Source organism: Notamacropus eugenii, chromosome 5, assembly GCF_028372415.1.
Source record: "Notamacropus eugenii isolate mMacEug1 chromosome 5, mMacEug1.pri_v2, whole genome shotgun sequence".
NCBI classification, from domain to species: Eukaryota; Metazoa; Chordata; class Mammalia; order Diprotodontia; family Macropodidae; genus Notamacropus; species Notamacropus eugenii.
In genome coordinates, this window is record NC_092876.1 from 72396609 (window position 1) to 72413109 (window position 16501).

At 39.2% G+C, this 16501-nt stretch overlaps 1 protein-coding gene and 1 pseudogene across 21 annotated transcripts in view; one reads left to right on the plus strand and one right to left on the minus strand.

Moving 5' to 3' along the window:
* Nucleotides 1-16501, minus strand: part of PUM1 (pumilio RNA binding family member 1) — a 168736-nt gene that overhangs the window by 109014 nt on the left and 43221 nt on the right. The window lies entirely within an intron of this gene.
* On the plus strand, nucleotides 246-9566 carry LOC140503169 (large ribosomal subunit protein uL4 pseudogene; annotated as a pseudogene).

The following is a 16501-nucleotide window of genomic DNA, read 5'->3' on the forward strand; positions in this document are numbered from 1 at the left end:
ATTTCTTTTTATTTATCTGGTATATACTTCCAAGTCAACTTCCATCTCCCCCATTAGAATATAAGCTCCTGCAGAGCTGGAATTTTTTTCCTTCCTTATAATTCAATCCCCAGAACCTAGCACAATGCTCAGCAACAGAGTAAGCACTAAATAAATGCTTGGTGAATGATGGATAAACTAACTAATTAAAAGGTCAATACTAAATGAGGGACAAAAAATTAATATTTAATGACTTCACATTAACAATGACCAAGAAGGTGGTAAGGGAACTGAAGGTCATGTCTCAGAACAGCAGAAGGAATTAGTGATGTTTAGCCTGTAGAAGTGATAACTTGGGGGAAAAAAACGCTGGATTTAAGAACCTAAAGAGTCATTGTGTGGAAGTGAAATCAGGTTTTGCCCAGCTTGGAACAAAAGAACAAAACTAGGAGAATCTGGGAGGAGGGAGAATCTCACAGATCCTTAGAGGTAGAAAAGAACTGCTGAAGGTATCCAGCAGAGCTCAAGCACCAGTTACAGCCAACATCTTCCACCACAGCTGTGACAGGTCTGTCACTGGCTTCACATCTCTTTTTTTCAGAATATGATCTTTACTATTCAGGTCATGCATTCATTGAATTTATTAGGGAATACAGTATAAGACATAGGTCTAATTTCTGTCTATCTGCCTGCTAATTTTCCCAGTAGTTGTTAAGCAACAGAGAGCTCCTTCATAAGAAATTTGTCTTTGGGTTCATCCAATACCGGGTTACTGAGTTCCTTCACTACTTCACAGATGAGCTGTTGGAGGCTGCTGATATTTTCACATTTTTTTTTTTTTGATGTATTGACCAGTTACACTGATTTTTCCCTCTTATTCCTTTTTTATTAAAAAAAATGGGGGCGGAGCCAAGATGATGGAGTAGAAAGATGCACATACTCTAGCGTTTCCCCCACAGCCCACAAAATACCTGTAAAAATTGACTCTCAACAAATTCTAGAGCAGCAGAAGTCACAGAACAACAGAGTGAAAGAGATTTCCAGCCAAAAGTAACCTGAAAGGCTGACAGGAAAGGTCTATCCCATTGGACGCTGAGTGAAGCACAGCACAGCACAGCCCTGGCCCCGTGGCACAGGGACAAACAGGCCTCCGGGGCAGAATCCCCAGCAGAGAGGGTGCCAGATCCTTCAACCCACAAGAGACAAAAAAAGCTTCAAAGGTCAGTGTGGGAGGGCTTTTCCAGCTGGGTGATAGGGGAACAGGGTCCCCCCAGCACTGACTCCAGGCTGTGGCAGAGGCAGCAACAACAGCAGCAGCAGCAGGCAGCTGGCGGCCACAGAAGTAGCCTGGGTCCATTATCCCAGCAGCTCAACTTAATGCCTCTGGGGGAATTGAGCAGGGGATCTGAACTCCAGCCATCAGTGTCAGCCCACCCCCACAGAAAGCCCCTAGGGGAACTGAGCAGCTGATCTGAACCTCAGCAGTGAGTGGCAGCTCCACCCAAAGCCCCTGGGGGAAATGAGCAGCTGATATGAATCTCAGCCCTGAGCACAGTCCTGGGGAAAGGAGGCGCCCTAGGACCCTTCTCTTGACAAAGGATTCAGAAGTCAAGTAACTGGCTGGGAAAATACCCAAAATAATTGAAAAAAAAATAAGACCATAGAAGGTTACTTTCTTGGTGAAGAGGTATCTCCTTCCATCTTTTCAAATGAGCAAGAACAATGCATACTATCAAACGAAGTCAAGGCTTCTGCCACCAGTACCTTCAAAATGAATATGAAATGGGCTTAGGCCATAGAAGAGCTTGAAAAGTGAGTCAGTAGCTTGCTAAATGAGAACCAAAAAAATGCTGAAGAAAATAACACCTTTAAAAATAGGCTAACTCAATTGGAAAAAGAGGTCCAAAAAACCAATGAGGAGAAGAAGGCTTTAAAAAGCAGAATCAGCCAAATGGAAAAGGAGGTTCAAAAGCTTACTGAAGAAAATAGTTCTTTAAAAATGAGAGTGGAGCTGAGGGAAGCTAATGACTTTATGAGAAATCAAGAAATTATGAAACAAAACCAAAAGATTGAAAAAACAGAAGATAATGTAAAACATCTCACTGGAAAAACAACTAGCCTGGAAAACAGACAATTTAAAAATTATGGGACTACCTGAAAGCCATGATCAAAAAAAGAGCCAAGACATTATCTTTCATGAAATTATCAAGGAAAACTGCCCTGATATTCTAAAACCAGAGGACAAAATAAATATTGAAAGAATCTACCAATCACCTCCTGAAAGAGACCTAAAAAAAAGAAACTCCTAGGAATACTGTGGCCAAATTTCAGAGTACCCAGGTCAAGGAGAAAATATTGCAAGCAGCCAGAAAGAAACAATTCGAGTACTGTGGAAACACAATCAGGATAACACAAGATTTAGCAGCTCCTACATTAAGGGATTGAAGGACTTGGAATATGATATTCTAGAGGTCAAAGGAGTTAGGATTAAAACCAAGAATCACCTACCCAGCAAAACTGAGTATAATATTTCAGGGAAAAAAAAATGAAACTTCAATGAAACAGAGAACTTTCAACCATTCTTGTTGAAAAGATCAGAGCTAAAAATAAATAAAACTTTAAAAAATTTAGAAAATGATTTGTTATAAGGGATAACTATCTGGGAAGGGGAATGACAGGATATAGGGAGAACTTCCTGGAAGTGATGCAGAAACAAAAGATATCAATTTTTTAAAACTCTAAAAAAGAGTAAATCTCCTCTTTAACAAGTGAGGAGAACTCAATCCTTCATGAGTGGAGCCCATTCCAATTTGGAACAGATGTAATAGAAAGTTCTTCCTCATACTGAATTGAAATTAGTCTTCCTATACTTCTCATCTGCCATGGTGCTAAGCAGGGAGCCTATAAAGTTATGTGGTCCAATACTTCTTGCACATTAGGGATCTTCAGGCAGCTCTGAAAAGAATGTTTGGGAAGAGCAGGGGAAATAAATGAACGCTTAGAACCATAAGAGCAGAACTTTTCTGTGTAGAAATAAAGGAAGTTGGCCCCTTCTTAAAGGAGGTCACAGATTTGTAATGGTCTTAGCACAGACCTCAACCTTGGGCAGACAAACAGAGCAGATTAGGATCACAGATTTAGAGCTGTTCCAACTTGGTCCAGAAGCCCCACTTTACAAATGTTTGTTGACTTACAATTGGGGAAAATGAAGCCCACAAGCAGCAAGTGACTTATCCCACATTATACATAGTAAATGGTAACCAAACCCCAGATTTCATGTTCCTTCAACCCCCGCCCCCCACAATGCTCCTCCCACCATGCCACAGGGTCTTTCATTCTAGAATCTACATCAGTGGAGAACAGCAAAACAAATACTTGTAGCCTTGCCTTGTTCTTCCTTAAATGATATACCTTGTCCTCAGATTTAACCTGGTTAACAGGTTCTTGTTTATAATACAAGCTCTCTCTGATTATCCCACTTCCCATCCTGAGTATGAGTTCCAACTGCTATTCACTCCAAAGCTATCTCTACCAAGAAGGAAGGAAGTCATAGGGTTGAGCAAGAAAAAGAAACTAGACCATGAATCCAGTGATCTCATTTCTAGTTTCAAATCTACCACTAACTTACAGGGTAACTTTAAACAAATCACTTGCCTTCTACGGGACTGCTTCCTTGTCTATAAATTATACTCACCCTTCCAAATACAAAACTCTAAAACTTAATGAGACGAGGGCAAGGGTATGTAAGGATGGAAAACAGTCTGAAAGAAGAAAGGAAGGGGGAAATAGCCTCATTCATCCACCAAACATTAATATAGCACTTACTACCTGCAATCTACTGTGTGTGCCAGGTGTTGTGGAAGATGTATTTGGAATCGAATAAACAAATTGTTTTCATGCATACAGGATTAATACCATGCATACTCTTGAGAGAGAAAATAAAAACACATAATTACGAAGAATCATATTTGCAAAATACAGTGCTGACACTAAGTTACAAACTAAACCTCTGAAATACTAGGATACATATGTTGCATATGACTGGTATTCAGAATAAAGGACTAAATGCTACAAAATTATAATATTCAGAGTGAAACTTTTAAAACCTGTAAAATGAGGATAAGGAGACAAAGTTTGTTACTGTAGAGTAATCAGAGTAAAATGGTCTTAAAAGCAGGAACTTTGAATCCCATTACAAGGTGTTTGTTGCATTATTTAAATAAGCACAGTGACTATTTCCTAAAATTATGCCAAATGAAGTGGGATGGGACAGGAAGTTATCTGCAAACTCAAAAGAAGTCACAAGAAATGACTATGTAACTTCATGTAACAAACAGGTTTTAGGGGAAGTTTTATGTAAAACTTTTTATTCAGACAGTTCTTTAAGTTAAGCTGGAACACATTTTCAAATAAGGCTCAAAATTGCCATGAAAATCAAAAGTGTTTAGCCCTTCACAGCAATGCAAGAACCTAAAACATTCCCAAAGGACTCTTGAGGCAAAATGCTATCCACATAGAGAGAAAGAACTATGGAATGGGAAAGCAGAATGAAGCAGAATATTTTTTCTTGTGTTATGTTTTGTTTGGGTTTTTCTCATGGTTTCTCCCATTCATTTTAATGCTTCCATGCAACATGACTAATGTGAAAATATATTTAATAAGAATGTAAGTGTAGAACCTATATAAGATTGCATGTCATCTCAGGGAGGGAGGTGGAGAAAATCTAAGACTTAAGGAAGTGTTTGTAAAAAACTGAAAATTAAATAAATAAATGAATGAATGAAAAGGGAAAAAATCAAAAGTGTTGCTTTTAGGGCTCAAGAAAGCCCAATTCACTCAAAAACAAAAAAAAAACTAGATAAAAAGAAACAGTACTTTGTTCAGTTTTTCTCTTTTTTCTTTAGGGTAGGCAAGAACTCAAACAGAGAATGTGAAAAGAAGGGGGAAAACAAGCAAATGAGCAACAAGAGCCTGAGTGCTGCAGCTAGTAAACAGACAAGCAAGAGGTGACTAAATAAAGGCCCATTTGATTAAGAGTTTGAGCTCCTTGTGGGGAGGAACTGCTCTTCCCCTGCTTTCTATCCCAAAGATGCCTGGCACATAGAAAACCCTTTCAAAACTCTTGGTGCCATGGAATCCTACATGGGTGCTAAGACGTCCAGTCCAACCTCATTTTATAGATGGGGAAACTGACATGCATAAAATGAATTCCCTTATTATCACTGTCTACTGCAATCAAAAAGCAGGATATAAAGAAATCATATAAATGGGAAAAATAAGGACCACCCAACTGAGCACAGAGCAAAAGAAAACAGGTCACATTGATAGCTTCCCCAACCCTCCCATCACAAACATCTTGTGTAATTCAATGGTCCAATTCACAGTCAGCTCCATTAATGAATCATGGCAGGAAAACTATCGATAAGCTTAATAACTCAGCTATAAGTAGCCATGGACACAAAAACAATCATGACTATCAGCTACTATAGCAGGATTATCAAATATACTTGTTGACCTACTTACAGTGAATATGGATCAGGAGACAGGAAATGTTATTACCTTTAAAGATCTTCAGAAGAATTCCCAATTGATAAATGGTCAAAAGGATTTGAAATGGTAGTTTTCAAAGTAAGAAATCCAAGTGATCAATAGACACATAAAAAAGTGCTACTAACCAGTAATAGTGAGAGAAATACAAACTGAGACAAGTGGAGGTGCCACTCCAGATCCATCAGATTGGCAAAGCAAAAAAGAAAGACAATCAACATGGAAGGAGATGCAGAAAAACAGGTCCAGTGATGTACTGCTGGTAACGCTGTCAAGTGGCCCAGCTCCAAATGACTATGCTGAAAAGGCATTTGGGACTGCGCACTCAAAGTTATGAATACTGGCCGTACCTTCTGAACCAATGATACCACTACCACTACCAGGCCTAGACCTGAGAGCAAAAAAAGGGGACCCATAGTACAAAACTACTTAAGCAGTTCTTTTCATGGTGACAAAGAACCAGAAGCCAAAGGGATCCCCATAATTGAAGAATACTATTCTACCATTAAGAAATTACCTGGGAAGACTTATGAACTGAGAGCAAAGTGAACTGGACTAGAAAAATTTATACAACAGTTGAAAAAAAAAAGCAGAAAGACAAACTCTGAGCAGCAAAGTTCAAGGCCAATTCCAGAGGTCTACCCAAGGATAAACACTCCATAGTCTACTGGCAGGTGACAGACTCAAAATGCAAAATAAGGTGCACATCTTTAGATCCCGTCAATGGGGTGAGGGGCAGGGAAGGGAGTGGGGGGTGGGGGTGCTTGACTATGCATACTTATTACAAGATGTTTTCTTCTTTCTCAAAGAAGAGGGAGGTGAGGAGAGAAAATAAATGCTTGATAAATGAAAAAGAACTTTCCCCAGTAGTCTCTTGCTTTCCTCATTAGCTTTCACTGTGTATTCCACCCCATGTACCCTCCTCCAGAAAAGCAGCCAAATCCAAATCTCCCCTCCAGGGCAGCTTTCTCCAGGGGTAGGGAAACCTGTGGCCCTCTTGGTCCTGAAATGCAGCCCTCTGACTGAATCTAAACTTCATAGAACAAATCCCTTTAATAAAAGGATTTCTTCTCTAAAACATGGACTCTGTCAAAAGGCCTCACCCAAGGACCTAGAAGACTACATGTGGCTTTGAGGTCACAGGTTCCCAAGCCCTGCCAGCCCCACCACAAACTGACAGCACTACTGGTATGCTCAGTAAGCATCAGTCCAAAGACCCCAGCACCAGTGCCGGTCCCAGGCTCTCTTACTCTCATGGTTCTTAATGAGCTTGGCAGCAGCAGCACCACCTACCGGCTTATATTTGTTGTTCCTAATCCCAACATTTTACCAAGAATGCAGGCAAACCTGTAACTGCTTCGAAGTATGTGGTGTATGTGTTTCCACAAGGATTATCTCTGTCCCATTTCCTTTCTTTCTCTGCCTCTCAAGGTTTCTGCCACAACTACCCATCCTGTTTACTTTTCAAGTTCTAGTCCTTGCCCTCTTACTCCTTTATAAAGCTATTTTGTGGTTTCTTGTCCATCTACCTCTCTTTACAATTCCTCCAAAGACACATAGGTTTTCATCACTCTTTCCTTCGTTCCCATTTCCCATACACAGAACCCTCATTACAAACTCCCCACCACAAGCCTATTTGCTGCACCAATGGAGTTTTGAGAAAGAATCCTCAATATTGTTATAGTTACCTCCTCTCTGGTGTCCAGTTCTGGTCTAAAAAAACAAACCAAGAAATTTGATTTTGTCAGTTCACCCAAGGTTAATAAGACCCAAATAAAGTGGGCCACACCAAATAATCAAAAGGGACTAAATTCTAAATCAAAATTAATTTAAAATGAGAGCAATATCTGCTGTGATAATCAATACTAGTCACACACTTTAAGACACCACTTCCTAAGAAACCAAATTAAACAGAAGCATGCCTGGCGATCAGATAACAAGTTAGAGATAACTGATATTTCTGTCAGGCTATGTTGGGTCTTAAGAAATCACTCTTTGCTGCAACAAACCAAGAGATGTATATACGTGTGTGTGTGTGTGTGTGTGTGTGTGTGTGTGTGTGTATTCAGGGATGTATGTGTATGCAGTTGGTATGAAGTACTCTGAATCAGAGCACCTTCCTTGCTAGTAAATGTGAAAAGAGACTCTTGAAGTTTATAACTCTGGAGTTCCCTTTCTTCTACATTTCAAAGCAGATAGAGTCTTAACACTATGGCCAAATGTTTGTGTGTGTGTGTGTGTGTGTGTGTGTGTGTGTGTGTGTGTGTGTGTTTTCATCCTTCGCTGCTGAAGAAGACCATGACATCAGAGAAATAATGACATGACTTTGTTTTGAGTGAGGGAGGGCTGTGCAGGTCACCAGCCTCACTTCTCCAAAGCCATCTGAATCCAGTGACCAGATATTCATCAGGATGACGGGAGATGACCCAGGATGAGGCAACTGAGTGAAGTGACTTGTCCAAGGTCACACAGCTAGTGAGTGTCAAGTGTTTGAGGTGAGATTTGAACTCAGGTCCTCCTGACTCCTGCACTGCTCTATCCACTGCACCACCTAGCTAACTTATGGCCAAGTAGTTCCGGGCTAAAAGAATAAACTAGTTGTTACTAAGTCTTCCTTCTCAGACTGACCTAAATGACCTCTGACCTGAGTCCTACTGTCCTAAGGAACAGTATCTCTGGTCCAACCACTTACTTCCTCTATAAACTCTAATGCCTATCATCCCCTCATCTCCCATCTATTTTTCCCCAAAATCAAAGCCCACTCACAGTATCCCTCTTTGTCATATTCAACCTAATACCTGAGAGCACAAGAATAGTGGTAGAAAAAGGATTTAAAAATAGTAAACGTGTTTATGTGTACACACACACATACTCTCTCTCTCTCTCTCTCTCTCTCTCTCACACACACACACACACACACACACACACACACACACACAAATATGTGTGCATCTCTTGATATCCCTGTTCCCTGAAAAGGGGGAAGTATCTGGCAATGTTACCTTGTCTGCTATCTTTAAGCCTCCAGTTTGTCCCAACATTGCGAATTTTGTTCCTACCAGCTTTAGAATAAAAATAACTGGCAACCTTATACCAACAGTGAATTAGCAAGTCATCAAAGCAATGCTGAATTTTGGGGAGTTGGCAGAGCTGTAGCTCAAATTTCTCATATTCAAGTCCCATATTTGCTCCCACCAAGACTTGGTGCCATTGGCAGAATAAACACAGCACAAAAACTTATGCCATCTGCTCTGCATTGGCAGTCTCTGCTCTGCTGGCATTGGATAATGTCAAAAGGTCACTGAATTGAAGAAGTCCCAGAACTTCCTCTAGTGGTAGCTATATCCAAGGAAGCTAAAAGCATAAAAAAAAGTCTGTGCTTCAGGAACCATCAGATCCAGGGTAGGGAACTTTGGATCATCTATAACAAAGATAACAGTATTATAAAGGCCCTCAGAAACATTACTGGTATTACTTATCTTAATGTGAGCAAAGTGAACTTTTTGAGTTGTTTTTGGTAGGCCCTTAGGGTGTTTCTGTATTGGACTGAAAGTATCTTCTGCAAGTTGGATGACCTGTATGGTAACACAGCACAGGCCGGCTACGCTGAAGAGCCACTACAATCTTCCCATGCACAAGATAACTGACAAAGACCTTACTAGGGCCCTGAAAAGACCAGATATTCATCCAGAGGGCCCTCCATGCACCATGAAAAAGATTCATCAGCAAGTATTCAAGAAGAACTTGAAAATCACAGTGAAACTGAACCCACATACCAAGACAAATGAGCTAAAATACTATTCTACACCAGGCAAAGGATCAGAGAATTGGAGAAAATAAAAGAGCTGCCACACTAACGAAGACTATGGAGACAAAGAAAGGGGTAGATGAGAAGAGGAAAAAGCTTGGAGGTAATAAGTTTGGAAGAGCAAAGGAGGTGATGGGGCAGAAGAAACCGGCAGAAAAGAAGCTTCCAGCAGCATAAGAAACCTGTGGAAAAGAAGCCTGCCACTGAAAAGAAACCCTCTGGGGAGAAATAAACCTGCTATTCAGCATAAATTCAGCATATCAATTTATCCAAGGGGCCACAATTCATTATGTCAATATTGTGAACTTCTAAAGAATAAATGTTCAAAGTGGCTTGGGGGAGTGGGAGGGAGAAGGTAGCTAGGCTAGAATATTGGGCCAAATCTACAAAATGAAAATTGATAAGAATAAATGTAAAGACCTATACCTAGGTTCAAAAAAAGAAAAATTAAATTGATAAAGTTAGGACAGAGGATAGAACAGGTTGAATGGTTTGTGTGAAAAATACTCCTAATGCTCAATGTCTCAACAATGTAATTGGGCAACCACTAATGCTAATATTACACTTAAAGCACAGTGTTTTCTCATCTACAACAATCTCTCTCTCTCTCTCTCTCTCTCTCTCTCTCTCTCCCCCCTCCCCGTCACCTTGTTGAAAATGTGAGAAAGAAGGCTTTCTCATATGATTTTCTTCAAAACAAGTGACTAAAAAGTTTTGAAATAAACTAGAATTCCCATAATGATGAAATTAAAAATCTTGACATATTTAAAAAAGAATGATGAATATTAAAGAGTTCAGACAAAAGCCTAGTCGGAACTGATGCAAAGTGAAGAAAGCAAAATCAAAAGAACAATACACTTGGACCACAACAACGTAAAAAAAGTTAACACAGCAAGGAGCCCTTTGGCCAATATTAGCACCGTGCTGTCCAAGTGCAAGAACACGCCCTTTCTTTTGGTTAACAATCCACAAACTGTCCAGGCAACATGAGGAAGAGGAAGGAAAAGGACAAAGTACTGTTTTGATGTTTATTGATAAATGTTAAAATGTGTCCACTTTTTTCTTTGATATTCCCATACATGTTAAGGGGCAGCTAGGTGGCACAATGCTGGGGCTAGGGTCAGAAAGACTCATCTTCCTAAATTCAAATCTGGCCTCACACATTTACCGGCTCTGTGACACTGCGCAACTCACTTAACTCTGCTCACCTCAGTTTCCTCATTTGTAAAATGAGCTGGAGAAGGAAATAGCCAACCAATCCAGTATCTTTACCAAGAAAACCCTAAATGAGGTCACATGACTGAAAACAACAACAACTGAATACATGTTAAAGATAATAAGGATTCTCTGAAAGATACAACTAGAAATAACTAGATTCAGTTACCTCAGATGATCAATATCAAGCTAGGCATACAAAAAGGGAAAAGACATTTGCCTCTATCATAAAGGAAATCCTGGCGAAAGTCCAAATGAAAAGAATTTGTTCACAGATGATACTTCACTGATTGCATCAAGGTTCACAATACTAAACAGTCTTCTCAATGAGATCCACAGTCACTCAAGAAATCAAAATAACAGTTCACACTGATACACCAAATGGATAAAAAATGGCCCTGTAGCCAGACACCAGGCTAAAAAAATAACTGATTGGTTAGTTGATTGATTGATTAATTAATTAATGGGTGGATGGATGGATGAACAGATGAAGTGATATATATGTATGTATATATATATGCATTGTGTGTGCATGCGCATATTCATATGTGTGTAGATGAATGAATGAGTACATATTTCTCTTATGTGGATATGCAGATGGACAATGAGCTGAGTCCAAAACTGAGTAGAAGGAAAAATGAGTGAAATGTATTTCAAGAATTGCATGGCACTCTTCAACAATCCTAAGCTTCTCCTTCACATACACAAAAATATATTTTTAACCCTGCCAATAACTTAAATAGTCTGAAAGAGAATAAAGTCTCAAACACCACAAACTGTCAAAGATTACCTTCCAAAATGGGAAGGTATTGATGGAAGGATAGCAAAATGTCAGGCACACTCCAACAGTGTTGGTAGACCTGTGAACCTATTCACAAAATGAGGCTATAATGTCCATACTGATTGACTCAGTGCTGCCAATACTGGATATGTACCCCAAAGAGGTCAAAGACACTCTGAAGAACAATTTTCAAAGTAGCAAAAAAAAAAAAAAAACTAATAACAAAGTCTAACTAATAACAATTGTCTAAGAAGGAGACTAAAAAAGAGTCATATGAATATAATGAAATATTAGAGGCAATCAGTACAACAGTAGAAATGAAAAAGTATTAAGAAAAGAGAGGAAAAAAACTACTTCAGTCAGGAAAAGGAAGAAAGAAATGGAGTAGCAGGAGGAGAACATAGGCAAGGTAATGGAGACAACCATGATTACAGAATCTCTTAATCTGAAGATGCTTCAGGTCTAATCCACACTAATCCCGACCAGAGCGGGAAGATGTCTGTCATACCTACTTTCCAATGTAAGATTTCCATTAATGGGAAAAGTCCCTAGCTCCCAACACAGTCCATTTCATTTTAGACAGCTCTAATGTTAAAATATTTTGCTTACTGAAGCCTAGATTTGTCTCAATAAATCCTACACACTGCCACTATCCTTTTAAATAGCAAAAACAGGGAAAGGGTTAAAAATCCCCCCCACACCCCCCTGCAGGTACTTCTTCCATGACAACATTTCTCATGAAGGAGAAAAGCACAGGCTCTAGATTATGGTTAAAAGACTATAATCTCAGTTACCAATGATACCTCATTTGTTGGTCACTACCCAAGGAGATCCACAGAAGCATCAAGTTTCTACAAAAATCACTTACCCTTTTGGGCAAAATTAAAAACCTATCTTTTACCCACCTGGGGTGGAGATCATTCTAAAATACATCATATACATCCCTGAGCCTTCTTAAAAAGTACCTTGAACAGAATGAGGCCCCTTCCAGAGGACCCAGCACAAACAATGATTGCCCTGTAATAAAGTAAGGCTGTTGGCTTCAGCAAGATGTCTGTGTTCTTTCTTGCCTCACTCTGATACTATTGTACCTTTATTTGTTAGTTGAATATAATTAACTTTAGGAGGATCAACAAATTTCTTTTACAAGCAGCTTTAACTCTGTTCTGTGACATAGACCAACTGGCTGACGTTTTTCAGACAACAAGCCTGCCTTTGGTCCTGGTATCTCATTTGTAATTGGTCCAATTTATCCGATTCAGGTGCATTGTGGCCAGATATGAAACCTGAAAGTGGTTTAATTCAGACTCCAGCTCCAAGTCAACACAGTGTTTTTACCTGCACTACAGGGCTAACCACAGGCCAGCCAAGAGAGTCATGGTTCTGTTGTTTTTGTTTTGTTTTGTTTTTCACGTCTACATATTTCTCCAGATGGTCGGGGAAGCAGAAGGGGCAAGATGTGAATGTGTGCATGCTCTCTGGTTTTGGTGAGCCCAGGCACACACTAGTCTCTACCTACCCACACAGCACTGTAGCTTAGCTCTTGGAATGTCAGTTGTACCATGCATCCTTCTTTTGGACTTGTGAGCTACCACAGTAGAGCTAAAAGCATGCTCGTGTGCATGTCAGTGTGTAGAAAGGCTAAAAACAGGGTTTTAGCAGTGTTGCAAGCTAGTATAGAGAGTGTACTTTGTGATCTGGAACTTGGTGAGGTTTTTGGTGTGAAAGGTTTCCCTGGGGAGATAGGAGGTGTGGTTTTTGGTTTATAACCAGGATTGGGCTGTTATATGTTTTAATATTAATATTGTGATAAGACCTGAACCTGAAAGGGCCAAGGTCTCACATTGCATCCTGGGTCATTTCCAGTTGTCCTAATGAATATCAGGCCACTGGACCCAGATGGCTCAGGAGAAGAAAGTGAGGTTGGTGACCTTGCACAGCCCTCACACACTCAAATCGAAGTGAACTGCAAGTCATGTCATCAACTTGATGTCATGGTCCTCTTTGAGAACAGACAAACATAACAAGAGTATAGTACAAGAAAAATCTCTTTCAAAGATGTCAAATAGAAAGGTACAATACATAACAAAGCAGTTACAGCAGCAATTTTTGCCACAGCAAACAAAATAAATGACCATCATTTAAAGAAGGTTGAAGCAAATTAGGGTCTGTGAATGTGATGGAATATTACTAGACAGTAAGGAATAATGAATATTAGGAACACTGATACAAAGTAAAGTAAATAAAACCAGCAAAACAAAATACACAATTACTGCAACAATGTCAATGGAAAAATAATAAGAAAAAATCCAAACTGAATGTAATATAGATAGAATAACCAAATTTATTTCATTAGAAGAAATAAGACTATATCACCCTCCCTTCTTTTCAGAAATAGAACTATGGCTATAAAACATTGCATCCAACTTGATTCGTGGCTTACTTGGTTTTGCTGATCTTATTTTTCACTTCTCTGCTATAAGAGAAGACAATTTAAAAACAAGATACAAATAAGATTTTTTAAAATTTCAAAGAACAATCTCACTCCTCCTAAGAACACAGAGGGACAAAAAAGTGAAATAATCCACCAGAGAAACTTATTATCACAATTAAAGCATCACAAAAGAAGGAAGAATGAAAAAAGGGGAAGGTACTGAGGTCAAAAAGATTAGAAGAAATAGAGATAAGATGGAAAACTGTCTTACAGTTGCTCAGGCATAGTTGTAAATGGAGAATATGAACCTGTAGTCAATTAAGGCTGATTTGCTTTATGGAATTTCTCCCAACTTCAGCTGAGAGTTAGGGTACCAGCTGAGGAAATGGCAAAAGCTTTGAAAAAAGTCCCCCAAGAGCTGCAGGTACAAACAGTCTTAATCTACTGTTGACTAGTTCAGTGGAACTATTCTATCTTCAAATCCTTTGTCATCTTGTCCTGTCCCCAGTATGCCTGGCCAACCATCAACCATAGTTACATATGTCCTAATCTCTCCAGGATGCTGAACACCACTGAGGGAAGTCGCACAATCATGGGTCCTTAACAAAATCATGTTAAGTCATCTCAACAGAACTAAGCTGTCAACCCCAGACAGACCCAACATGACAATTTTCAGAAGAGAAGTGGCTACTCCAAACTTCTATTTCTTTCCTTAAACCTCCACACCACCTTTTCTCTCAGTAATCAACCTCTACTAAAAAAAAAAAAAAATAGAAGCCATTCACCATGATCTTCCTCTACACCTCAAAATCCACTACATGATCCAAATTTTCTGCTCTTTGGCTCCATTCTGAGAAAGAGTTGACCAATTTCCTTAAAACTGACACAACCTTTCTACTTTTTTTTGATCAGCAAAAATCAGAATTCTTTCACTCCCATACCACACCAACTAAGAAAAAAACAACTAAAAACAAAATCTGTCAGAAACATGGATAATGAAGCAAAACAAACTTCTACATCATCCATGTCAGATATAAATATAAACAGAGAGTCTCTTTCTGCATTCTGAGTCTTTCACTTCTCTATGAGGAAGTGGGGGCAGCATGTTTCATCATTAGTCCCGTGGAATCATGTTGATCATTTCTATGATCAGAGCACCTTCGTCGTTCAGAGCTGTCTCTCTTTACAGTATTGTTAAAAATAATATTGTATTAGGTGTGAAAAGATGTGCCACCTGACACCTAGATTCAGAATCTCCCTAGGAATGGCAGCTACATTTGTTGGGGTAGATCCAAGACTAAAGATTGGTGACTGGGGCTGAAAAGATGGAGCTAAGAAGCAGCTGCCTGCCAGTGACTAGAAAAGCTCCAGCGTAAGCATTCAAAGGCATTGTCCCATTGTCTAATGATGACACTGCTGTTAGTTCACTTCTAATATTCCAGAGAACACCGAAGTCACCATGACTCTTTCGGTTAAGGGCTATTAATCATTAAGTCCTACTTCTACCTTTATCATTTGAAGCAAACTATTAGTAACAAACAGGTCAACACACTTCAAATAACATTTAGCCAAGTTTAATGAAATCGGGTCATGAAATCAACTGAAGTCCGGTTGTCTCAAAATTATCTTGTATTTAGAGCTAACTATGCTGTGACTAAACTTCATAGAATTAGAGTTAGGCCTTCTATTCTAGGGATTTTGCGGGGGGAAAAGGTGTCATAGATAGATATTCCCCTTTAGCAGTCTGGTGAGATTCCTGGACCCTTTTTTCAGAATGTTTTTTAAATGCATAAAATAAAATCCATAAAATTACAAAGGAAACCAAATATATATATATATAAATTTTAAACAAGATCACAGACCAAATCGGGAGTGGGTGAACTGCAGCCTCAAGGCGACATGGGTCCTCTCTATCCTCAAGTGTGGCTTTTTTTTACCAGATTCCCCACCTCTGTGCCAAGGTTAAGAACTTTGACTCAAGTCCAACCCCCAGATTTTACAAACAAGGAACTTGCCCACATCCATCCTACACAGACAGTAGTAATTCCCAAGATTAAAATATAAAACCCAAAACACTAAAGGTGAAAAGGCCACAGAACTTGAGAATTTTAAGTACATTTTCAAAATCTGTTTATGGACATCATAATAAAAACACATTGCCCCACTTTCCTTTTTCTGCCACCTGTCCACAACTTTCGTGACATTACATGACCACGCTGAAATAATGTGGCTCTTTCAATTAGACAGAGAAATATAAAGAGGAAGGAAAATGCAAAGAAATTGGACTCTGACAATTTCACTTTGCTTGAGAGTTTACTTCCTTTTGCAAATATCAGTTAACACTGTTGGCCCGCTGTTGATGGGGGGAAGGGCGAGAGAGGAAGACAGGACAGGCTACCTTCTCCTAAGAGATTATTATTCATCCCTAAAAGAACTTAACTCCTAAGTAAGCAATGATTATTATTATGATCTTCACTGTTTCCACCTTTCATCATAACCTATATCCCAAACAAGAAGGAATCTAAGTTCCATGAGGCACAAGAATAACATCTTTTTCCTTGTTTTTCTCACCAACAGTGCCTAAATCTGCATATAGTAAACACTATATATATCTGTTCAATGGATGAATGAGGGACAGTAATCCTTTTTAAAGAATGAATGACTCCTATTCACATCAGAGTACTAAACCAAAATGACTGTTTATTTGCAAAGAGTTTTAATTTCCAATACCAACTTC